The sequence below is a fragment of the Terrapene carolina genome, unplaced genomic scaffold, assembly GCF_002925995.2.
Source record: "Terrapene carolina triunguis isolate 2854851 unplaced genomic scaffold, T_m_triunguis-2.0 Scaffold62, whole genome shotgun sequence".
Lineage (NCBI taxonomy): Eukaryota > Metazoa > Chordata > Testudines > Emydidae > Terrapene > Terrapene triunguis.
The window spans coordinates 48,615,530-48,641,830 of record NW_020664413.1 but is presented as its reverse complement, the minus strand read 5'-3'; the positions used below and the strand labels follow the sequence as shown (position 1 = coordinate 48,641,830).

Sequence of the window (26,301 nt, the reverse complement as noted above, 5' to 3'; positions counted from 1 at the left end):
TCTTTCTTTCTTTCTTTCTTTCTTTCTTTCTTTCTTTCTTTCTTTCTGTTTACTTCCCAGGGGCAGGATTTGATGGAATCCAGGCTTTTCTTGCATGATACTTCCCCACCCTTTTGACTTGCTTATCTGGACAGTGATAGTTTTCTCCAGGATGTTTGAAGGAAGCAAACTTAGTACTTTACTTATGTGGCATGGCAGGCTTTATGTTCCTTTATATTTAATATCATTTAACTGCAAGAAAGTGATGGATATTCAGGAAACTTTGTAGTGGCCTTTTCTACTATATTGCCAAATCCAGATGCATTGGTGTAGCACGTCTTTTTGAAAAGTGTAAAGACTAGTTATCTTTGATCCAGTAGGTATAGTGCCCTAGGCTAGGTTTCTCACATAATAAATCATTGCAGAGGTTAATGGGAAAAGACGTAGAAATGACTAATAGGCTAAAATTCAATGCAAATGACAATGATTTTATTGCATCCTATCATGCAGTTTCCTGTTTGTTATGTTTTGTTATTAAATCCTCTCCCCTAATCTGCAATACAGGGCACTGCAGAAGTGATGGGAATTCAGATCCTAATGAATAAAACAGTGAAATTATTTTGAAAACGTTTGCAGTCCTGTGGGAGAAAATGAGAAGTTTATGATTCTGTACATTGTATAAGAAGCCCTATAGAGGGAGCACTTTGTGTAGTCTTGGGAGTATATTTCATGTGGTTGCCATAAAGTGGGACATATCTTGTACATTTTTCAGATATAATGGTAACTAGAAAGGAAGAACCTAGATGTAGAATATCAGACTACTGAATGAAGAACACGGAGCTTCTAATTTCATTTATGACCTTCCTGTAACTTTAAAAAAAAAAGGCAAATTTTAAATGAGATTTCTGCAGGCATAATACATGCCATTTATTTGCTCATTGCTATTATGGGAGTTGTGGGTTAAGCCCTTGATGTAACAACATTTTTTCAAATGCACTTTATATATACTGAACTCTCAGTAAACAGTAACGTGCATTTGATAGGCCAGATTGTGAAATGTGGTATCATAAAATAACTTGTCTCTTGCATCATTTTCAGTTATTGCTTTCTGCTTAAGAATGCACTGGCTCGTGTTTAGCTTAATTACATGAGGAAATACCTCCTGCCATGCTCAGTGTAAAAAAGAAGAACTGTTCGATTATTTGGAAAGAAAATGTGTTTGTATTGAAGTGGGGAAGGAAATTCATCTCTATAGTTTGTTTGTATCTCAATCTGGTGCACTTGTTTAGTTGTATATGAAAAATGACATTAAATTCTGATTAAGAGCCTGATTTAGGCCCATAAATGCAAAGAAAATTCACAGCTTAGTTTGTCCTTAGCTCACCTTGTTGTCATGCAAGTTACTGCAAGGGTCTGAGATCAGTGCATAGTGTCATGTACTGTAGGTGATTCAATACAGCTCCCCTTCCACCTCTTCCCTTCTCCCTCCCCCCAAAACTGCCCTGAACTGCTAGAGAACAAATGATAGCAGGTGTGTGCCATACTTCCCAAATTACAGATGTATCTGGGAAAATGGGGGGAGGGAGGGTGTTTTGGAAATCTTAGATTAGAATGACTACCAGTCTTGCTGCTTTTGGAAAAAATGGAGAACTCTCTGCATTGATTTAGCATTCCCACACTAAAAATATAAAATAAATAAATAAAACTCCTACCAACAGGGAGGAATGAGGAAAAACACACAGCCTTTGCTAATATAACTAACAGAATGTATATGGTGCTCAGCATGAGACCGGGGTGCCTGAGTGTGTGGAAGGACAGCTAGATTGAAAGTAGTAAAGCAGGTAGAAAATTCCTGAATGGATTTTTTCAAAGGATGACTAAGTAGGTGCACTAAAGGACTTTAAAAACAAAGACATCATTTAACAATTCTCTGTGATGCTTATAATCACTTTAAAATGAAATCTATTTTCCTACAGAATCTTTCTTCCCCAATGCCAGTGCATATTGATGTGTTTTGGTAAGGTTGCTCATGACAAGATTACTTGGTTGGTAGTAGTTATGTATGGTAAATGCATGTTAAAAATAACAAAAATTTCAAACATATGGTAAAATAATGGTAGGCCTAATTATGGGACTAGCCACCTTGAGAGTGTTCCTTTAAGTGTCATTTGGAAGTGCAGTTTGATACCATGTAGGTAAGTGTGCTATAAATGCCTCGGTAGAGAGAAGGATGCTGGTCTTCAGTCTAAATTCTGTGTACTGGTCCAGGCTAGTTTAGGAGTGCCGGAAGGCCAAATGGAGCCCACATGGTGGCTGGAATTGTGGTTTGTGGGCCATACATAGCCTTCCAGTACTTGGCCCTGTAGTGATCATTGGAAGTAGGCATTAGTTAAGGTCCTCTCCCTCCTGCCTTAGGGCTCAGAATAGGATAAACTGTTGGCAGAACCATTGCATGCTCCTAGGCCACTGGTTTTCAAACTGCGGTCGCGACCCAGTACTGAATCGCAGAATGTAAGGCACTGGGTCGCGGCGGCTCTGGTCAGCACCACTGACCGGGCTGTTAAAAGTCCCATCGGCGGTGCTACCTGGCTAAGGCAGGCTAGTCCCTACCTGTTCTGACACCACCCTGGAAGCGGCCAGCAGTAGGTCCGGCTCCTAGATGGGGGGGCCACGGGGATCCGCACACTGCCTCGGCCCCGAGCACCGGCTCTGCACTCCCATTGGCTGGTTCCCGGCCAATGGGAGCTGGTGGGGGGCAGTGCCTGCGGGCGAGAGCCACGCGGGGCCGTTTGCGTGCCTCTGCCTAGGAGCCAAACCTGCTGCTGGCCGCTTCTGGGGCACAGCGCGGTCTGAGGTGCCAGGACAGGCAGGAAGCCTGCCTTAACACCCCCCATTGCAACGCTGACCGGGAGTCGCCCAAGGTAAGCCAGTACCCCAATGCCCTGTCCCAGTCCGGAGCCCCCCCAAACCTGGAGCCCCTTCCTGCACCCAAACCCCTCATCCCTGGCCCCACCCCAGAGCCTGCACCCCCAGTCCAGAGCCCTGACCTCCTCCTGCACCCCAACTCCCTGCCCCACCCCAGAGCCCCCTCCCACACCCTGAACCTCTCATTCCCAGCCCCACCCCACAACCCTCACCCCCACCCTCTTCCCCAACTCTGAGTCCCTCCCACACCCCAAACCCCTCATCCCCAACTCTGTTGGGTCGCGAGCATCAACCATTTTCTTCAACTGGGTTGCCAGAAAAAAAGTTTGAAAACCATTGTCCTAGACCATTCTTTGCCTGTGCACCAGCTCTCTGCCAGTTTCCTTAAAAGCCATCCTTAGTGATACACCACAAGAGTCATTTCATGAAAACTAGAACATCACTTTCTTCACCCTTGCTTGTCTGAATCTGAGTTGAGATACTGGGAATTGCCTCAGTGCAGGAAGATTTATAGTCTCCTCCAAACTCCATCTGGATATGGTAGTGCTTACCTATGGCAATAATTTCCTGGATTTCTGCGTGTTCCTATATTCTCCGAGTAGTTCAGTTTGCTTCTCTTACCAGCTTTTGGTTAAATTTACTCCAAAATGTGGAAAATTTCCTTGCTTCCTGCATGCATTCCCATATCTTAGACCTGTAACATCCCACATATTGTGAGGTCAGTCCCACTCCCACTGAAGGGTGTTTTAGCAGGATTGGGCCATTTGGTTTTTTCTTGTTCTTCTGAGTGAGCAAGCTCTTAAAAACTCTTAAAAAAAAATCTCAAGCAAGATCCTCCCACAGAGAAGGTCTTTTCCCTTTGTGACACTGTCAATCCCGCCCTAGGACTCAATGGAGGCTTCTCAATAAAGTTGGGATCTACACAGAGGGAAGAGAGATGGAATCTGGCCAGAGTGGAGACACGAATGAATAGCACTGTGTGGGGTGGATGTAGGGCTGGAAGATATGCACATTGTCTCCTCACTGGCCTCACAGAACTAATCTGGTGTTTTTCATAAAACCTCAGCTCCTGGAGTCATCTGATTACATAAGAATCTCTGCTTCCATTTAAAAAAAAAAAGACATTTCTGGATCTTATGGCGGCAAAAGAGAGTTGGAAAATATGACCCCTAAAGGCTATGGATTTGTCAAGAACAAATTATGCCAAACCAATCTAATTTCCTTCTTTGACAGGGTTACTGGCATAGTAGATGGGGGGAAGCAGTGGATGTGGTATACCTTGATTTTAGTAAGGCTTTGGACACACTACCACATGACAGTCTCATAAGAAACTAAGGAAATATACTTTAGATAAAATTACTATAAGATGGGTGAAAAACTGGTTGAAAGACTGTACTCAAAGAATAGTTATCAATGGCTCACTGTCAAACTGGGCAGATGTATCGAATGCGGTCCCACACAAATCAGTCCTGGGTCTACTACTATTCAATGTTTACATTAAGAACTTGGATAATGGAGTGGAGAGTATGCTTATTACATTTGCGAATGACAACAGCTGGGAGGGGCTGCAAGCACTTTGGAGGACAGAATTAGAATTCAAAACGACTTTGGGAAATTGGAGAATCAGTCTGAAATCAACAAGATGAAATTCAATAAAGACAAGTGCAAAGTACTGTACATAGGAAGGAAAAATCAATACACATACAAAATGGAGAACAATTGGCTAGGCAGTAGTACTGATGAAAAGGATCTAGGAATTATAGTAGATCACAAATTGAATATGAGTCAACAATGTGAAGCAATTACAAAAAAGGCTAATATTCTGGGGTGTACTAAGAGGAGTGTCATATGTAAGACACGGGAGGTAATTGTCCTGCTGTACACAGCACTGGTGAAATCTCAGCTGGAGTGTTCAATTTTGGGTGCCACACTTTAAGAAAGATATGGATAAATTGGAGAGAGTCCAGAAGAGAGCAACAAAAATGATAAAAGGTTTGAAAACCTGACCTACCAGGAAAGGTAAAATAGCTGGTCATAGTTAGTCTCAAGAAAAGAAGACTGAGGGTGAACTTGATACCAGCCTTCAATATGTCAAGGGCTGTTATAAAGAGGCTGGTGGTCAATTGTACTCCATGTCTGCTGAAGGTAGGGCAAGAAGTAATGGGTGTAAACGGCAGCAAGGAAGATTTAGGTTAGATATTAGGAAAATCTTTGTAACTATAAGGGTAGTTAACCTCTGGAATAGGCTTCCAAGGAGGTTGTGGAATCCCCACCACTGGAGGTTTTAAAGAACAGGGTGGACAAACATCTGTCAGGGATGGTCCAGGTTTACGTGGTCCTGCCTCAATGCATGGGGCTGGACTTGGCCTCTCAAGAACCCTTCCAGCCCTACTATGAATCTATGAAAAATCAGAAACTGAATAAAGTTTGGAAATGTATTTTAAAAATCTCATGATATTTTGGGATCTGACTCATGATTTTTGAACATGTGTGACTGGCAGTACTGCTTCTCCATCTGTGAAACTATGTAGAAAAAACTCTCCAAGGGGAACCTCTTGGACATTTCCTCCCACCATGAGAGCAGGCAGTTTAGTTCAAAGTTATGAAATCTGCTTAGAAGAGAGAGAGTGTGGTTCACACAAGCACATCTGCTGAATACCTGTAAAAGATCATAGCTACTCAGGAATTTAAAAATAATTGTGTCCTTTGCCTTATAGTACTGGAATTTTTACCACAGTGTTTATAAATACAGATTATTGCCAGAGAAACCACATCATCATCTCATCTCTCTCCCTCTCTCTCACACTCCCATGCACCATTTATTGTTGAATGTTAATTCTCTGAAGTGTTAATATATTTTAATATTAGCACAGTTAGAATGGATTTTGCAACCTTTGCTCATATAGGATTGCAGGATCAGGTCCATTAATATTGTTTATAAACATAAATTGCAAGGGCCATTATGTTAACTTATCAGGAACCTACTTTTCCCCTCTTACATTCTTTTCTTTATAAAAATTGAAAAAATAAAACTTCTGCCAAACAGCAGTGACTTTATTATATATTTACATAGGAAAACCCATCTTAGATGCAGCATCTTTTTTCAGTGTGGGCCATCCAGATTTCCATCTGGGTTCACTGAGCCATAGGAGGTTAAATGATTTGCCTATGATCAGGATTAGAACCTAGGCACTCTCTGTTTTCCCCCTTCTCTGTTTAAACAACTAGACCACACAGCATTCTGTGAGAGAAAAGATATAGTGGGTTTGTGGGAGGGAGGGGGCAGGGAAGGACTAGTGACTCTGAGGAAAGATAAGAGTGATTATAATGTGACAGTTCTTTTATGTAACTGTTCACAGTATATAGAGAAAGGCAATGAACTGTGTTCCAAGGAATAAAAAACAGAGCAAATTCCAGCTTCAGACATGTGATCAGTCCTTATATGTACATGAGTTTAGATGTTTTTTGCTAAGTTTCCGTCTTTGTGACTCTGCAGCTTAGAACTTGCTCATTTCTGTATACTCGGTCCTAAGAATAGAAAAACTGCTGAGAAAATTTGATTTGGAAAATGTAAGTCATCAAGTGCTGGTTCAGTGGATTTTCATTTGAACTGGGGGAGAGAGGTGGGATTTCCAGTTTAATCATTGCTTTTGTAAACAAAGAAATAATCCATTCTTAATTTAGTAAAGTATATAGGGCAAAAATAAGGCAAACACAGTTTCCCTTAGAGAAAAATGAATAAAATAATCAGGCCAACCTGGAATTTTAGTTTGTAACAAAAGCTTACTGGGGACTGAAACTTCAGAATATTCAGAAATATCAGAAGTCTCATAACATGAAATCTCAAGTGTAATCAAACCCACTTTGTAGTTAGAAACATTGGAATCTACTGCATACTTCTCACCATCAAATAATACAAATCTTGAGTTTTGTTAAACTCATAGTAAAATACCTCATGCTTCCTAAAAAGTCTAAAATATCCATTAGAACACATAGGAAATAGTTTTTACTTGTGCAAGTCCAAAAGTATAGCATCTTCTCAATGTGAAAAATGCAACTTATTTAAATGCCAGTGGTTGGCCTAGCTTGGGTTTTCTTATGTCTAGAGTGTCCATAATTACAATTTATACACGCCATTACATAAGAAGGAAGGCTGGGCACTGCAGATTAGAGCACAGAGCTGTATACATAGAAAATTAGAAATGCCATTTGGTACAATATTCTTACTTCTGTTGTAAATGTTGGTGCCATCCCATCTTTTTGTCCCATATTTCTATCCCTTGCTTTTTCATTGAAATTAATGATTTCACATGCTTTAGAAGAAATCTCACAATTCTGTGTCTGTCTTATTTTAGTAATACTAAAACTTCAGTCACTGGGCATATTTACTGGTGATTTCTCAGGAAATAATAATTGGAAGATGACTAATTTTAATGGCAGAATCTAACGATATGTTAAATTACACTTCCAAAACATTATATAACATTGATTGTTGAAGATGTTAACTGTATGTATAACATAGGTTGGAATGATACATGCGTTAACTCTATATATAACAAGAGGGGAATGAACAGAAATGTCCATTTACAGAAATATACATTCTCCAGATTTTGAGGAAATCAGGTACTACAGCCTCAGCTTGAAATAAAATGACTAGAACATACTCCATTTACACTTATGTGACATAAAATGTTTCTCAGGAGGATATGTAGCTACATAGTTCATGCTTTTAAACAATAAAAGGTGCTTCTGAGGTGACACCATTTTTCAGATATATACAGTCATGCCTTGCCTCCAAGATAGTGGTAGGATTATTATAGTATTGTGTGTTGTGTTATGTTATGTTAAAAAGTTCCCAGATAACAACATTTGAATCACGTGTTTTCTGTACTTTAGGAAATTATGAAAGGCTTTTGGAGACTGGAGCATCCTTAGTTAGGATAAAGGAACCTTGCAGAATTAAGTCTTCTTCTGAGCAACCATTGATAATGAGAAGGTGCCACTGCTTAAAGTCAGTGACACAACATCTACATGGAGTAACAGTCCGGATTGTGGAAGGCACACTTTCTGCTAAATACTCCTGCTATAAGTCTGTTTTGGTTTGCCATGGTATATCCACTAAGGCAAATTAATTCCATGATTTGTTAACATTTTATTCCTGATTCTTCTGATTTGGGGTCTGGCCTTTCGGTCCATCTCATTTAGCTCATCTATTTTAATGAGTTTTTTTATTGGCACCCATTACTATAGTGTCTAATGACCTGTTCCAAAGCCCACTGAAGCTAATGGGTGGCTTTCCACTGACTTCAGTAGACATTGGATGGGTCACCATAGTACAATCCCAGTGGGACTAATCCTAGAGGGAAAGGGCTGCAGGATCAGTCCCTAAATACGTTAGTAAATTTAGTATCTCTTTTTAGGTTGCCTGAAATATTACCTGAAATAGATTGCAGTGAAATATGTTTCAGTATTTTAGCATTTCAGATAATAGGAAATATTTGTTACCTTTTCAGAATTCACTGAAGAGAACACATCCAATAAGTTGTGTAAATGCTGTATGGAAAAAGTTCAATTGTATAATTGCCAGAGATGCAAAATTTACACTATTTAATATAATTGGAGATGTTCCAAATTTAATTAACCACTCAAAAGACCCAGATCACTTCTGTTTGTAACATTTGGCAAACTGTGATTCTTTTAATCCAAAACTATCTTCTGATGTACTGATCTATCTTAAATTTGAATGAGTCCAAAGTGAATTTTTAAAATTTAGCATAAGTGATAGCAAGGAAAATAATTACTAGTACTGGGAAATCTAACTCCCCACACTGGGTTTCACAGTAATTTGTTAATGGATCTTCAGGAACATGCTGCCATGATAAATCCTCTTACTGTAGACTGAGAGACATCACGTTGATGTGTCTGAATTTACCTGAATCCATTTAGGGTCTGATGCCATTCCCAGTTTACTCAGTGGAATGATTGCCCATTGACTAGGATGGGAGTTTGTTCGGGTCCACACTGAATATTTAAAAATTCAGCATCAGCGAAGGTCCCAAATCAAAAACTCAGTTCTGAAATCTGGAAAAGAACTTCAGAATCTTTGAAAAGTCCAGATATGAAGGAATAGCTTCATCTCTATCTCTACTCAGGATTCACTACACTCAATTTAACATCAGCATAAGCTGTAGTCAGGATGAGCATAACTTATATATTCAATTTTAATAGGTGAAAGGACACTTATTTTCTTTGTCCTTTATCAGATCTTGGGTGTCCTGAGAGTGTTCCATGTTGTGATCTATTGTTTGACTGTTTTGTTGGACAATCTTTGTTTTGACTCTGTTATTGTGCATTATTCTTTGACTGTATTCTTCTTCTGTTTTAAGTTAATAAAAGGTAACATTAATTTAACAGTATGACACAGTAAAATGAACTCTGTTTCATATGCATTGTTCAACAAATAAACTAATTATATGGATTGTATTATATGGATTGATTCAGACTATTCTTCTTTCCAACATAACTCTTATTAATGTCATTGGGAATTACACAGACACGTGGAAAGGAGAATAGATTCTTTAATACGTATATTACAGGTCCTCTAATTACATCTAAGCTTAACCATTATATTCAAAGTACTCATATTTTAAAACACCTTCTTTGTTCTGTTTCTGAAGGGAAGAAATGCCTGCTCTTTTCAATTTAGTCCTTTCCCAGTATTCTGTTCTAAACTGAATTGCTCCAGTCACTGTACTTACCAGGAATGCAAGGAATGTTAGGAGCGCATTATAGATAACTTCTCAAAAGCCTATGGGGAAAAATATGTAAATATGAGTATGTGTTTTACTTGCTAGCCCTGGGCCAATATGTTTCAGCTGTGGCACTCACAAGCCTGTAAACTTTAGGTCAAGAAGAAATGCAGGAAATGCTAATATGGCTCTTTACTTCCAGAATATCTCTGCTAGGTAACTGCATTCTTTGTTTGCTCCTGTACAAAATTATACGTCATGGTAGAACCAATATCAGTGTTGCACTGAAAATGATTTTGTATGGGTCATTTACCCATCCATTATAATTTAGCATGGAACTGTACTTGCAGTGTGCAGATTTGATAGAGTGCACATGTTGAGGTCAATAATGCCCACTTGCTTCTTAAAAACAGGATATAATGTATTATGTTTCATTTTGAGTAAGATTCACCCCTGTCCACATAACCCCCTCAGCCTCACTGAAGTCTTTAACATGTGCTTTCAGTTGTGTGGAGAGCCTGCCTTTCATTGAATTTATGCATGTGGAATTTTTGTTTCATGGGGTGATTTGCAGTTATGAAAATAATAAAATACAGGAAGGTTTGGATGCTGATAAACCATTGGCACTTACGGGAATTAAGATCAAATATCCAAGCTGTTACTTATCATGATCTTTTCTAACTAAAACACAAAGTTGCCACTGCCTGCTGTGCTGGTGTTCTTATAGTGAGAGACAACTTTAGCATTCCATCATCCCATCAGCTCATGCTGCTGAAAGGTCATGTGTTATATAAGCAGGAAGATTAAGACTGACTATCAGAGGGCCAGAGGTATGGCAAGAGTATGTTGATCTCTTATGCGGGAGACCCATATTCATGCACAGCTATAAGGTTCTATATTGGCTGGTAAAGACTGGGGGATGCAAATACTGGGCTTGGCCTCTGGCGAGGAGAAATGCTGACCACACTTTCAGGAGACCTGCTGGATAATAACTCTATGTTTTTCTGTAGCTACCTGCAAAATATTTTAGGTAAAAAATTCATCTAACAGAGTTTATCTCTATCTTATATAGAGAGACTTCCACAACACTTCCTGTCTCCTTTAATGGAATGTAAATAACCTCACAGTATTTGATTTCTACTCTTTAGAATTACAGTAACATAGGTGGATGTGAGAATTAGGTTTCATGCTGTGCCTGTGTTCTCTGGATAATCTCATGGCGCTTGGCTTTCAATTCAACAAGGACTATTCCTATAGTACTGTTGGTTATAATCCATACTCCTGTATATAATTCAGAATATTAGAATATTTCTTCCAGGAGTCTAGTTCAGGTAAAATAGACCCAAGATCCAAATATTTACTTCTGGGAAAAAGTGAAACATAAGATAAAACTTTCCTTAAGAACATAAGAACGGCCATACTGGGACAGACCAAAAGTCCATCTAGCCCATTATCCTGTCTTCCGACAGTGGCCAATGCCAGGTGTTTCAGAGGGAATGAACAGAACAGGTAATCATCAAGTGATCCTTCCTTTTAGTGGAATTTCTTTTCCCTTTTGCTGGGTACATGTGGTATCACAGTGAATTTCAGAAGATATTTTGAGTAGACACAAACTGACTGCCCTTGGTTAATCAGATTAAATATCTTTCCAAGAGATTCTGGAAGAGATCGCTTGGTTGATTTGTCAGTTCACTTTCCACCCTGAGTTTTAATGCCTCCAGGCATTAAATATCTAAGTAGGTCAGGCAATGAACTAAAGTGTAGAAATATAGACATAAATCTATTAGGCAATCTGAGCTAAGACAATTTATCTCCAGTTCAGTTTTTCACAAATAATTTCTCTACTTCATTCTGTCAAATCTTTAAATATAATGAAGGCTGAAATAGAGATTAGCTGCTGCTGTGATTGCTACCCTGTGACAATTATTTCTGTCTCTTTTAGACAGCTATCTCAAGATGTTCTTTCCTTTGCTTACTTGAATGTTAAGATTGTCAAATGTTACAGTTCATATGTTAGATGCTTGGTTAACAGTATCCTGGGGCATAGTAAGTGTTGTTGAAAGAAGGAACTGAAACATTACTACCTCCTGTAGGCTATGGTATATAATTAAGGATCGTCAGGTACAATACATCCTGTCTTTAATGTTCATTGCTATTTTAAGGAAAGGAATTTACACTGAATTATGAATTGTTAAAGTGAAATCAAAACCAATCCATGTGTGCTCCTTTCACTAATTTATTACGTGCTCTTTCTATGCCTTTCTATTTAGCCTTACTTTCTAAAAGATTAGGCTCCTGAATGGAAAGATACTCATCCAGGAAATGTCCAACACTGACCGGGCAGCCTCACTAGTAGCTTATCAGAGGATGTCAATGTTCCCGAAGCCCTTTTCCCCAGAGCTTCTACCTACTGATTGACTCATTTCCAGTGAAATGTACAGTAACTCCTCGCTTAACGTTGTAGTTATGTTCCTGAAAAATGCAACTTTAAGTGAAACCATGTTAAGCGAATCCAATTTCCCCATAAGAATTAATGTAAATGGGGGGGCTTAGGTTCCAGGGAATTTTTCTTCACCGGACAAAATACACACAGTATAAGTTTTAAACAAACAATTTAATACTGTACACAGCGATGATGATTGTGAAGTTTGGTTGAGGTGGTGAAGTCAGAGGGTGGAAGAGGGTGGGATATTTCCCAGGGAATGCCTTACTGCTAAATGATGAACTAGCTTTTGGCTGACTCCTCCAGGGTTAACCCATTGTTGTTAATGTAGCCTCACACTCTACAAGGCAGCATGAATGGAGGGAGGGGAGACAGCATGGGAGACAGAGACACACACCCTGTGTGAGAGAGAGAGAGATGCGCATTGCCCCTTTAAGTAGGCTGACCCCATTCTAAGTACATTGCCTGGTTAAGTAGATCAGCAAATTGCGACAGCAGCTGCTCCCAGGAAGCTCCCTCTGTCCCGAGCCCTGTCATGTTTTCTCCCTCCCCCATGGAGATGGGGTAAGTGGGGTGCAGGAGCAGGGGAGAGGGGGACACCCTGACATTAGCCCACCTCTCTCCCCCATCAACCCCACCCCCCACCCCGCACAGCAAGCAGGAGGCTCCCTGGAGCAGCTCCAAGGCAGAGGGCAGGAGCAGCACATGGCAGTGGCGGGAGGGACAGCTGAACTGCCGGCAATTGATAGCCTGCTGGGCGGCTGCCGCACAGGGAACTTAGGGGAGGAGGGAGCTGATAGGAGGGCTGCTGGTCCACTCTGGTTCCAAGCCCCCACCAGCTGGCTCCAACGGGCTGCTCTTCCTGCAAGCAGTGGACAAAGCAGGCAGCTGCCAAACAACTAAGGGAGCATTGTACAACTTTAAACAAGCATGTTCTCTGATTGATCAGCAACGTAACAACGAAACAACATTCACTGGGATGACTTTAAGTGAGGAGTTACTGTACTTGTAAGAGGCCATGCTTGTGGAAGGAGAGGTGATCTCTTGGATACCTAGGGCCAATCCCATGCAGATCTTTGAATATTAAAATGGAAACCTTTTATTGAGTACTGTGTTCAATAGGGAGCCAGTGCAGAGGCACAATGCACTGAGGAGATACGGTCATAGTGGCTAATGTTGCTTAGAAGAGTGGCTTCTGTGTTCTGTACTAGCTGAAGCTTTTCTAGGCTCAGCCTTTAGGCTTCCAAGCTCTAGGCTTAATTTCTACATACAAGGATAATTTATTATATTTTTATAAATTTTCACCATGTGTTCATCTGGGAGATCTGAGACTCAAGTTTTTGGAAATGATTGTAGATCTCTCCAAGAAACTGAGGGTACATGAGGGAGGAGGGTCCCAGAGCCTGGGCTCCAGCCTGAGCCTGAACATCTACCCTGCATTTTTTTGGCCCTTCAGCCAGAGCCCCACGAGGCCGAGTCAGCTCACACAGGCCAGCTGGAGGTGTTTTACTGCAGTGTGGACATATCCCTAGAGCTAGACTCATAAATTGCGTTACAGCCCTTTTGCATCCCCTGAAAGAGATTCTAACCCTTACCTTCAGTCACAGAGTGTAATAGTGTTTGTGTGTTATGGCAGTGGTTCTCAAACTAGGGCTGCCACTTGTTCAGGGAAAGCCCCTGGTGGGCCGGGTCGGTTTGTTTACCTGCCGCGTCCACAGCTGCGGCCGATCACGGCTCCCACTGGCCGCAGTTCGCCACTCCAGGCCAATGGGGGCTGCAGGAAGGGCGGCCAGCACGTCCTTAGGCCCACGCCGCTTCCTGCAGCTCCTATTGGCCTGGAGCGGCGAACCGCGGCCAGTGGGAGCCGCGATCAGCCGAATCTGCGGACGCAGCAGGTAAACAAACCGACCTGGCCCGCCAGGGGCTTTCCCTGAACAAGTGGCAGCCCTCGTTTGAGAACCACTGTGTTATGGGATTATAAATTATAGTGAAGTCATTTTAAAGGGGAAAGACACTGCAGACTTCACCCCCCCCCTCAGATTTACAACACCAGTGTCTGATGGGAATATGGTAGATGTAGTAATAATATTTGATTGTTAATAAAGCATTTGACAAAGTCTCGTAATTTTAGACTCAAAACTGTTGGCTTGGATATGAACACTGTTCATGGGTTGAGAAGTGGCTAAGCAACTGGATTAAAGATTAACAATCATGTACTTAGTTGGGGGAGGTGTCTAGTGTGTGTGACATCACAGGGATCTCTCTTAGATCCAATTTTGTGGAGAGCCTTCAGTAATGACCTAGAAGAAGAGAGAAACAGCATGTTAATGCAATTCACAGATGATACTAAAGAGGGAGTCATTGTAAATGATCAAAATATGGGCAGAAAATAATAAGATCAGAATCAATTTAGAAAAATGTAAACTGTTATAATCCAGCTGGGGAAAAATAACCCGAAACACGTGTCAGCATGTGAGAGAAATGCTGAAAGATGCTTGCGCATGCTAATGAACAGAAAATTAGATCTGAGTTGGCATTGCAATATGGAAGCAAAAGAGAGTAAAACTATGGCTCCTATCCTGCTCTCTGCTGCATGGCACAGAGTGGAGACAAACATGGTTAACATGCTCAAATTGGACAGAAAACAATAGGGTAGAGGAGCTCAGTCTTTCGTCTGTCCTTGAGTCAGCAGAAGCCCTTCTGCCCACCTAGTATGTGGAAATGTTGGGGACATGGCCTGCTGGAAATGGAGAGAAATTGATGTATACTGTCCTAGCCAGCCATGGATTTTGCAGCATTATCTTCCTATCCATCCTATCCCTACACATGCACACATTCACCAGACTGAGTACCAGTGCAGATTTGTACTTCCATCCGGGAAGAGGAGCCACGACTAAGCATAGAAGGGTAATGTGATGACTGGTGTGTATGTGTAGCCTTCCTGCTTTTGCTTCCTGTACCTGTTCCTGTTTGTTTCCTGGTTCCTGCTCCCTGAATGCAATGTTCCAGTTCCCATTCCTTTGTGTATATCTACATAGTATTGGGGGTGTGCAGTTACTCAGGGCCTGCTGTTACATACCTGCCATTTGGACTGTTATGTTTTGTTCCGACTGTTGCTGACTTAACTGTTTCATGGTTATTACATGTTTTGATTGACCATCTACTTGCGTTTCTTGCTTAGATTTCCTTGTGTTTTGGGATAGTTCTGGGGTGCATCAGACCATAATAATCAAGAACTTCTTATGGATTCGTGGGATATGAGATGGGGCCTGTGTTTCCCAAGGATCCTCAGTGGATCAATCAGTGTGTGATTGGGAGGGTATGCCCAAATATGACTCCTCTGTGGCACTTATGACCCACAATGGTTTGTATTTTCCATTGTTTAAAAAAAGCCACAGGTATTGAGTATTGGTTTTTCCTGTCCTATTGATTTCCATGAAAGTGGGTAAACCAACCCCCTGAAATAATAATTAATAAAAACTCCAACCTTTACATTGTCTTTCCCACACTGAAAAATGTATCAGCATTCTAAAAGAAGGCTGAAATATAAGTTGATGCTTCTCAACTAGGTGACCCTCTTATAAACAAGCCAAGGCATCCCAAGGGTAGAAGTTGTGTAAAGTTCAGTCTTTTCCTGCAGCACTCATAGCCATGGAGCAGGCATGTCGAATGGAGGAACAGCCAAACCAAACTGATATATTAAGTCTTACTTGGGGCCTACTAGCTTTGACAGTGTCCCTTTAGGAATGTGAGGCCTTAAAATAACATTTCTGCTGAGTCTCTCACGTAATGAAATTAAAGCATAATGCATATGCCTCACATCTCATGAGACATATGTTTTCTGATTTGTTGGCTACAATATATTGGATTAAATCCTCTTTAAACCACTACCTGCATTAGTTGGAGAGTGGGGGGTAGCTGCACAATGAAAGCCACTTCTGGAGACATTATGGCTGAGGCTTTTCTATTCCTAGTATTAAAATCATAGTACTACGATGTATTTTATTATGGCATTAAGTACAGAATAGTCTCACATTTTTGCCACTGAAGTCCCATACAAATATTTTACCTGCTGAAATGTTTTATTTTAAAGAAATAGAAATAAAGTGATAGTGTTGTGCTTTAACTTCAGGTTGCGCATATTAAAAAGATGTAACTTGCAATATTAAAAGATGTAAAGGAACGTCACCTCCCAAATTTGTCAGTTTACAATTTCCTAACATCATCAGTGCCCTTTGGTTTGGGCTTCCAGGTCATCAACATTAAATTCTTCAGGGGAAATCAGAGATATTTCTGCAGGATGTTACAACTTAGACCAGAGCAGTGAAGTTTTGTTTTAATTTGAAGGAAAAAGCCCCTGAATTCTCCATGGATTACAATATTCTATAGCTAGGGAATATTTGGAAAGATTTTTTTTAAAGGTAATACAGTGTCTTAATGGGGTCTGCCTGAGAATTACTTTTTAAGACAAATGCATCTCACTGGTGAAAATGATGGAGGATGATTTCCAGATGTTTAAATGCTTGTTTTGGCAAAAGTCACAGAATATTGAAACGTGTTGGCAAAAAAAGGAAGAAAGGAAGTGAAGCACTGATGTAAGAGACATCAAGCATTGGGACAGGCAAAGCACGCAGAACATGGAAAATGGAGACATGTGGGAGAAAGAAGAGCCAACAAATTAGTATGGGTACTCTGATAACACTGAATGTTAAAACTGTATTTCATAACTTACAGCGTCACTCTGTAAAAACATTCAAATCACTACTGTGATGATGAGCGTATTTTCTTGTTACAACTTTTTCATGCTTTCAACTGAAAAGGTGGGTGTGGCAGTTTAAAAAAATTGAGCTAAACTTGCATGTTGTAGGTATTGTATGTGATGTTTTGATACTGTTTGATTTTATGCCCTTGGGGTAAGGGATAGTATCTGTGACAGCATACCCCATAAGGCTTTATGGGGGTGTGTGCTTATAAATGTATGTATGACATAACTGGAATATGTTTTGTGCTGCCTGTGCCATGTAATATATCTCCGTAAAGGTTATGGTCTACTATATCTATTCATCCTATTTGTACGTATATATCATTTTCTACTTGAGGTTAAGAATATGGGCGGTATGCTTGCTTGGTTTCTAAGTAAGCTTTGTGAGGCATTTGGTCAGCTTCTTTAGGAAGGAATTCGCCAGGTTAAGTACCTGATCAGGAAACACTTGGAGAACAATGCATCTTGGAATGCTCCAACCACATAAGAAGTCTTCCTGGAGACATGCAAGATACCATGTGGACAATGGCTTCGGCCTGTAAAGACTGAGTCATGCAGGGACATGTGACTTGCCCAGGTGACTCCAGAACTCCATCTTGGAGATGAACTTTGCATAGGAGGGAGGAGGGGGGTCTCCACCCACAAGAGAGAGTCTATTTAAACCCGTGGGAGACCCCTTCATTTGGTCTTCAGCTGGCTAAGGAAGGAGCCCCTCCACCCCCCCAGGATACTTGAAGGGAACTGGAACAAAGGACAGTAACTACACGGGGTGTGAGTGATTGCTGGACCCAGGCTAAAAGGAGATTAGTCTGTAAAAGGGAGCATTCTGCAACTGGTGAGGAGCTTATCTGTATTTAGTTTGATTAGACATAGATTTGCGCATTTTATTTTATTTTGCTTGGTGACTTACTTTGTTCTGTCTGTTACTACTTGGAACCACTTAAATCCTATTTTCTGTATTTAATAAAATCACTTTTTATTTAGTAATTTACTCAGAGTATGTATTAATACCTGGGGGAGCAAACAACTGTGCATATCTCTCTATCAGTGTTATAGAGGGCGAACAATTTATGAGTTTGCCCTGCATAAGCTTTATGCAGGGTAAAACGGATTTATTTGGGTTTAGACCCCATTGGGAGTTGGGCATCTGAGTGCTAAAGACAAGCACACTTCTGTAAGCTGTTTTCAGGTAAACTTGCAGCTTTGGGGCAAGTGATTCAAACCCTGGGTCTGTGTTGGAGCAGACGGGAGTGTCTGGCTCAGCAAGACAGGGTGCTGGAGTCCTGAGCTGGCAGGGAAAACAGGAACAGGGGTAGTCTTCGTACATCAGGTGGCAGCTCCCAAGGGGGTTTCTGTGATCCAACCCGTCACAGTATCTTTGTGTGAGTTTGTATAATGTCTAACACAGTGTATCCATGATTCTGATTGAAGTCTTTGGGTGATATAGTAATATACATATTAAGAAGTAACAATAATAATGTAATACTTTTGTTTGTTGGAGTGGGTATATCCTGCAGGCAGCAGCTGAACCTCAGAAATAATTCAGTCTGAGGTTACCATAGTAAACCAACTTTTACTGATGATAGGCGCAGCTCCCAAGAGGAGCTACATCAGAACAAACACTTTCCAACATCTAACTGCCTATACACTCAGTCAAACAGAACTTGAGATTGTTTGTAATAGTGCTATCTGTTGACTGGCAAGAATATTGCAGCATACATCACCTTATGTCCTACTCTCAAATTTAATGATCTGTTTGATTATCTGAACCCAATTCTTATAGCCAGCAGAAAGATCTACTTGGCCATCTAAGACCTAGTCCAAATCCCAGTGAAACAGTCTCCCGTTGACTTCTGTGAGGAGGTAGATTGAGGCATTAACCCATGATCCAGCACAGCATTTAAATGCAAGATTAATTTCCATGCTGGACAGAGTCCTCAGTTTGTTTGTTTGTAATTTGCAGAATTCTTGTGTTCATCATTGTATTCTAAAATGTACAGTATGAAAAATGGAAGTAGATTTTTAAGTGCTGAGGGTGAGAATTAGAGCAGAAGCATAAAATGGCAAAAAAAGGAATAAGGGGAGAAATCAGATGTGAGCTTTAGTAATTTCTTATTCATTAATGGATTTTTCAGAGATAAAAAATGAACCAGATTTTATGCTTAATGTACTTGACTAAGTACCTGCCCAGCCTACCTGCAGTTAGGAGTCAGGACGAAGATCACAGCAGTAAGCTCTATTGATTGAGAGGAAATATGAGGGCCTTGGAATTCTGTGAGCTTGCTGGCTTGTTTTTTAACTTCGGAATAATGGAAAAACCAACCAGTTGTTTTTTTCATTGTTTTTAAAGATACAGACCAAGCCATCAGCGATAGTATACAAATAATCCAGCTATAAATAGCTGTTATTCCATAATGGATAGTAAATTACAAATCTAAAAAAAAAAATACATGGCATATTCTGTAATTTGCCAAATAAACAAAAACATTTCTTCACAATTAGTAAATGGGGGTAAAAATCCCATGTAATGTATAATTTGGAGCTTCAGGCTCACCACATTAACTGCCTGCTGCACTGAGGTCCCTTACAATCTTGAAATTGAACTTGCGTAAAATTTCCTTATCAAAAGAGAAGTTTTAAAATGGAGTCAGTGTGACAGAGAACAATATATTCTAATTAAGAATCAGAACTCAAATACATGCATAAACCAGAGAAGTTATATATGTGCAATAGATAATGAATGGCAGGTGTACTTTTATTATCTCTAGTTCATAAGTGAGGTGGGGGAAACAAAGAGCTCATGAATGCCTAAAATATGTGTATACAGTAAAAATTAGGGTCATATTGAATTGTAGAAAAGTCCTACGAAATTATCCAATTGATTTCGCTGGCAATGCATGATTGTTTCTTACAGTTCAAGAAATCTCGCTAGCTTGGACAGCTCAACTAAGATTTGAACCTGGGGCCTAGCTCCTGTGGGAGAAACATATGCCTAGACCAAAGAGCCACCTCTTTGATCACTGAGAGGTTTCCTTTGAAACCCATAAGGATCTCTATTTGTTGGGCTTGAATTCAGAATGCAGTGCTGGTTTGAAAGTCTAGAACTTTTGCTCCTTCATATGCATACCACATTGCATCAAATCCTGTAGATTTTTTTTCAGCTAGTAATGTCTGACTCTAAATCTCCTCAGACTTCTCATATTTGCCCCCATTGAAAACTGTCTGTAATGTAAAACATTTTCATGGAGGATTTTAAACCCTGTGGGTAAGCAAGTGAGGATCCCATTGCCACCGATTGTAAATTGTTCATACCATGGAATTTTTCATTAGTTTGTTTCTACTGTTTTTAAAACTTTGAAATAGTTAAAAAGTGGGGATAAGCAGCAGTTATTTCTTTGTGGTTTTGTTCCACTGTGTTCAGTCTGTTTCTTTGAGGCTAGTGTTGGTTTCCTAGGAAACAGCTGCAGCATGGAATTTTGTCTGTTTTACAGACAGTGTCTGAGACGTACATACTTTGTGCGATACATGCTTGAATGCGATGCACTGAGAAAGTAAATGTTTGATGATTTAGGCCCCAGTTCAGCAAAGTACTTAAGAGCTGAATTTTAAGCACATGAATAGCTCCACTGACTTCAGTGGGAATACACATGCTTAAAGTTACACATGTGCTTAACTACCTTACTGAATGAATACTTAGTGTGCTTTTTCTTGTTGTGATTTTTTATTTTTTCCAATATAACACTGAACATTCAGGAAGCTATTCTTGTGGAAAAATATTTGGTTAGGAAAAATGGCATAGCAGTGAGTTAATTTAGTTACAGTGGGCTAGGTAGTTCTGATTGTGCTGTGATGTTTCTACTAACCATGTTGAAATAATAGAATGTAAGTATATGCAGAGATTATTTCCAACTACTATAGCATATAAGTAGAATGTTAAATATATATTATTTTTGAATATTAGACTGTGCACATTTTTCATAATGAAACCCCAAACAAGGCAACACTATCCTGGATGTGAGTTTTGTTAGAAATCGAAAATTCAGTTCAAGTTCATGTGATTTTGAATTAAGCAGGACCCAGTACTGAGTAACTGTGGTGGAGTTACACTTAGAGTTTTGTAGTTTGTTCAAATCGGAAACTCAAAGAAAAATTCAAGGGATATGAACTCCCATGAATCAAAAGTGAATGAAGGTTTGCAGAGTACTAAAGAACAGACATGTACTGAGTACTGAAGATGAACTAGTTGACAAATACTTGAAGTGCCTCCATAGGGAAAGCTGAGGTTCAGATTTGGTTCTATCTACAGCTAGGCGTACCTGCAATGAAACTGCAATGAGATATTCAAAATGTTCATCCTCATCAGCTATAGTGCAGCCCAGAAGAACATGTGTTTCATGAACCCATCCCTGGAGTGCAGATAGCAGGAGAATGCTGGCTGCACTGGGAAAGATACTGGTCTCTTCAGGTATGTCTACACTACATTGTAAACCTTGGTCTGTGGGACCTGGGCTTTTGGACTTGGAGTTTCCAGGCCCCTGCGTGAGTATCCACAGTTGTTGGACTTGGGTCTTACAGCCATGCTAATGCATCCATACTGCACTACACAGACCTTCTGACTTGGGTCTGCGGCTTGACCTGTGTCCACTCTGTAAAATTACAGGGTGTAGACCTGAGTCACAGTGGGTTTGGGCTCTGACCCATCTCCCAGCAGGGTGCTAGGACCCTGGGTTCTGAGTGCTTGCTGATCCGAATCAGACTGATTTGTGTGTGGATGGAAACTGGGCTTGGACTCAAACCTGAGTCAGAGCCTGGGCTTACTGTGCTGTGTAGACATACCCTCAGACCATACCATACCCTAGGTTCTCTAGGCCCACTATTAGAGCACTGAGGGCTTATTCAAAGCCATTGTCTTCAGTGGGCTTTGCATCGGACCTTGAAAGAAAAAGCCTTTTCTAATGTGAAAAGCATTCTCCTGCCTGCCCACCTTCTAGGGCAGGAATCACAATATGATGAATTTATGACAGAAATATCGTTACACAATGTTGCAACTCAACCTCCAAATACAGTTTGATGTAGAGGGCTAGATTCTGCCACCCTTACTTGTGTTTGCACCTTACTGTATGAGAAGTCTCATTTATTTCACTGAGACTACTTGAAGAGCCTGATACTACTTGATGTGAATACAGATAGCAGATTCTGACTTAGGCTACTAAACTCTTCCAAGCTTGGTTGCTTCATCTGTAAAATGCCTAGACGTGTGAAAAATCACACTCTGATAGGTCTATTGATTTTAGCTAAAGGTATGGTGTGCCTGTAAGGTGAAAGATAAATTGTATTAACTAAGGTATAAGCATGACACAAGGTGTTGTCACAGGGTGGCTGACCCCTGTGAATGAAGTAGGGCCAGCTCTCCTGTGCCAGGGGTGGGGGACGGGACGGACGGACAGCACCTGAGGGCTATAAAAGGACAGGAAGAGACCCAGTGTGTAGGAAGGGACCCAGTGAGAGGGAGAGACCCAGTGAGAAAGAGCCCTGATGGAGAGGTGTCCCGGTGAGTCAGAGCAGACTGGTTCGGTCAGGAAGGGCAGGTGAGAGCTGCCAGAGACCAGGGGAGTGGTGGACTTCTAAAAGGAAGCAAAAGACAGTTCCTGGGAGAAGGCTGAAGGCAGAGAGCAGCAAGAGGAGTTTGTTGGCTGACTTCCCCAAGCCACAGAGCCAGGGCTGGAGAAGGCTGAAGCAGAAGGAGCAGCAGAGGGAGTTGCCTGCAGACAACTCCCTCTGCACTTGGAACAAAGGTTGTAGAGGGCTGAAGGCAGGGGATCAGTGGGTGAGCGTGTTCACTGAAATCTCCAAGGCTGGAGAGCTCGATTGAGAGGAGGGAAATTAAGGGCTGCTCCCCTGGCAAGGATACTCCCGGGAGAGAGGCTGTGGGGGTTCTGCTGGGGAGAGCAGATTTCACTCCAGTTGAAAGGGCTGGGGTGGCTGTTCTGGTACAAGGACAGGGGAGTCTGCCAGAGACTCAGTGCATGGTTGAGGGTGCTGGTGCCTGTCTCAGTTTCCCTTTTCAGAGACCCCACTAACTCCATACAAGCTTGTCTTCTAGTCCATCAACATGGATTTTATTAACATTGTTCAAAATAGTTCATAATACAGTAAAAGTCCCAACATAAATTCCCTTAATCACCCCAAGTGCACATAATCATTAAGACCACCCTACATCTTCTCCAGCAATGCCCCATGTTGCACATGGCCTACTGCATGTGGGTGTGCCAGGCAGGGCTGCCCTGCTTACAGGTGTGTTATCCAGGCTTGCTAGATGTGCACAGCATATTATATGAATTTGCTGAAAAACAATTACATTCCAGGATTTTATAGCCTTATCTCATGGGAAATCATTCTTTCAACGCTTTAAGATAATACTTCACTGCACACAAAGGGAATTATTCTAGACTTTGTTGTTTAAAGAGAGTTATGAAACACTGCCGAGGCAGTTAGGATTATTAAAATGTATTCCAGTATAAATATAGGTCATTTTGGACTCTTCTGTAAAGTCTTTTCTCCAGTCTATCCTCTTCTTTGTATCATCAGCAGCGGAGAAGAACATGGATTTGTTGCATCCTTGTGATTCCCTCACCAAAACAATAAAATAAAATCACTGAAGGTTAATGAATAGACTCATTTCCTGATTTTCAGTTATTTATTTAACATGGAATCATAAGGTTTGGGACTGATTTAGCCTAAGGGTACACTTTTGCTGAAGCGAGTTTCCAACGATTGTTTGTTAGTAGTGCCAGCTCAGAGTTCTGTCACACGGAATAGATATTGGACTAATTTTTGCAGTTTTGTTTTATTTAAAGTTGTCTTAACTCTATCTTGCTTTCAGTTCTTTTTTATTTTTCTTTGCTTGAAGCCTGAAAATCTTTCCTGAAGTATGGAAGATTTATTATTTTCTAAATCATTTGTTTACACAATGGAACACAGCTCACTGTGTAATGTAAACACCAGAATTCTGGTGCTCCAACATTTGCACATAACATTGGTTTATTGTAATTGTTTGTTTAAGGGCACAGCTGGTAGTTCTCTACATTCATTTGTCACCTCTCTGGCAAAGCAAATTGCTGATAACTATGAGTTCTGTTGACACCTAATATATTGTGTGGTTTTAGACACAGGGCATCCTTGGATTGGATTCAGTTGGCCCCTGCTTCAAGAGCCAAAAGCTTTTCTGCACTCACGTGTATAAATATAACTGAGCTTTGGTAAATCACTTTTGACTAATGTAAAGCACATTGGCCACGTCTTCTGATGTGTCTGTGTATGCAACGACCCTAGAAATGATGGGCCTAAGGCATAATATTCTAATAAGTCTTGCTCTAGGAGGACACTGACATCTGGTTAAATCAATTTAATGGAAAATATACCTAGTCCTCATGATGACTCCCTTAGCTGTACTGAATGGCTTAGTTGGTTCATGCCTGTGTGATTAAAGAAGAGAGACAGTAATGTAATTTTTTCCATTAAAAACATAGAGGTTATCAAAAATTAACTCTAATTTTGGACATTGCACTGTTTTGGAGTGCCCAACTTCAGGCACTTGTAGCTATGTAAAGTTGCCTGCCATCGTTTTTAGAGGCCACTTTTGAAAACTTCAACCTAATAGATATGTCCAAGATTACAGAGGAAGTCTGTGGCAGAGCTGGAGCTAGAATTTAGATACTCAGACTCGCAGCCGTCTGCTTTAGCACAAGGCCTTCTACCTAAATATGACACTTTTGAAGGGGGGTCATTCCTCATTTGTATCTCTGTTGTATTGTTTGTGACTCCACTAATCGATTTCCTAAACCTGCTTTCAGATTGCGAGCCATTGCAGGCATGTGCTTAGACCTTACTTGTGGACCTACTGTACACAGAAAGCCATCAAATGTTTCCTGGAAGTGCCTCCTCCATCTTTTCTACCTGACATTGTTTACTTCCCCATGAAGAGCATGTAGAGACTTGTTTCCACACATCTTCATTCTCGAAGATGGAATTGTCATCACAGAGCCTGCCTGTGGGGCAGTGTTTTTCTTCCGCCCACTTTGACACACAAAATATAATGGATTTTCCAGGACCTGTGGTAACACGATCTGTGTTGCATTATCGGGAGCCAAAAGTGCTTGCAAAATTCATGTTTTCATTGCCTTTATTTTCTGGCATCTCATGAGATTAAGTGAAAGGTAGTGTGTGGTGCCACTAGGCTATGATACAGCAGAGGAATTTGCTTCAGAAAGAGATGTCACGAGCATATGCTGTGCAGTCTGTGTGAAAACATCCGCTGTTTGCCTGCTACCATGTCCAAAGGGAAGGGTCTGATTAAATCTTAAACAGGTCTGCATGTGCATTAGGCAGATGGGACACCATATATGTGTATTTGGCAGGGCAGGCCAAACAGTTGAGAAAAAAATCAAACACACTGCAACTTCTTGTGATCCATATTAAAACTGGATAGAATACATAGAAAACACTCCTTCCCGCAACAGGAAAGGTCTGATTTCAGAGCGAAATCCTGGACTCTGGAACTTACTTGCCTCTCCTTCACCAGAACTTTAGGGCACTCTATATATTATACCAGGATTACCTTGAGGAAGTAGGTTGGTTTGAATAAAAGTGGATAGCAAGAGAAGGATTTCATTGTGGGATGAGGAAGATGCTCTTTGAATTTTGATCCATTTGAATTTGGTATGTGATTTTATAGCCTGTACAGGGTTCTCCAATAAATTTAAATAAATTAATGACCTTTTGCTTCCTGTATCCAGAAATGTTCCTCAATGTCAAGCATTTTAGGCCTGATCCTAATGGAATAAAACTCCAAAGTGTATTTCCAAGACATCTTGAAGAAATTCTCTAGCTTCTCCACTGTCTATAGGTCAGCCAGCATTAGTAGTTCTTCCTGTGATACATACTGCCATACTCGTAGATCGAGAAGTATCAATAACACTTATTTTTTTACCAGAGCAATAATAGCTGTTATCACACAAATTAAAAATAACGTTATAGTGAAATTTTCAATGCAGACCTGTTTAAGATTTATTTATTTTTTAAAAATCTGTATTATACTGTCTTTAAAATATTTTTTTTTAATCCTGGGTTATTTGTTGAAATACCATAGTGATTTTAATCCTGGTAACAATAATGTTATGCAATTATGTAACTACTCCATCCAGTCCTTAAAATCCTTGACTTACATTAATGAATTAAGGCTGAAGCTCTTATGAGGGAGAGAGGGAGATTTCCCTATGTATAAGTCAGGAAACTGAAGCATGGAGGTTTAGGCATATATTTTCAAAGTGCCCACTGATTTGGGGTACCCCACTCAAGATAGCTACCTTGGCCACCCAAAAGCTAAAAGTCTCCCAAAGAAACAGGGCCGGCTCCAGCATTTCTGCCGCCCCAAGCAAAAAAAA

The 26,301-nt window shown here is 40.6% G+C and overlaps 1 protein-coding gene across 1 annotated transcript in view; it reads left to right on the top strand.

The window, feature by feature from the left end:
• COL5A2 (collagen type V alpha 2 chain) overlaps positions 1-26,301 on the top strand; it is a 178,686-nt gene that overhangs the window by 875 nt on the left and 151,510 nt on the right. The gene's annotated exons all lie outside the window — the stretch shown is intronic.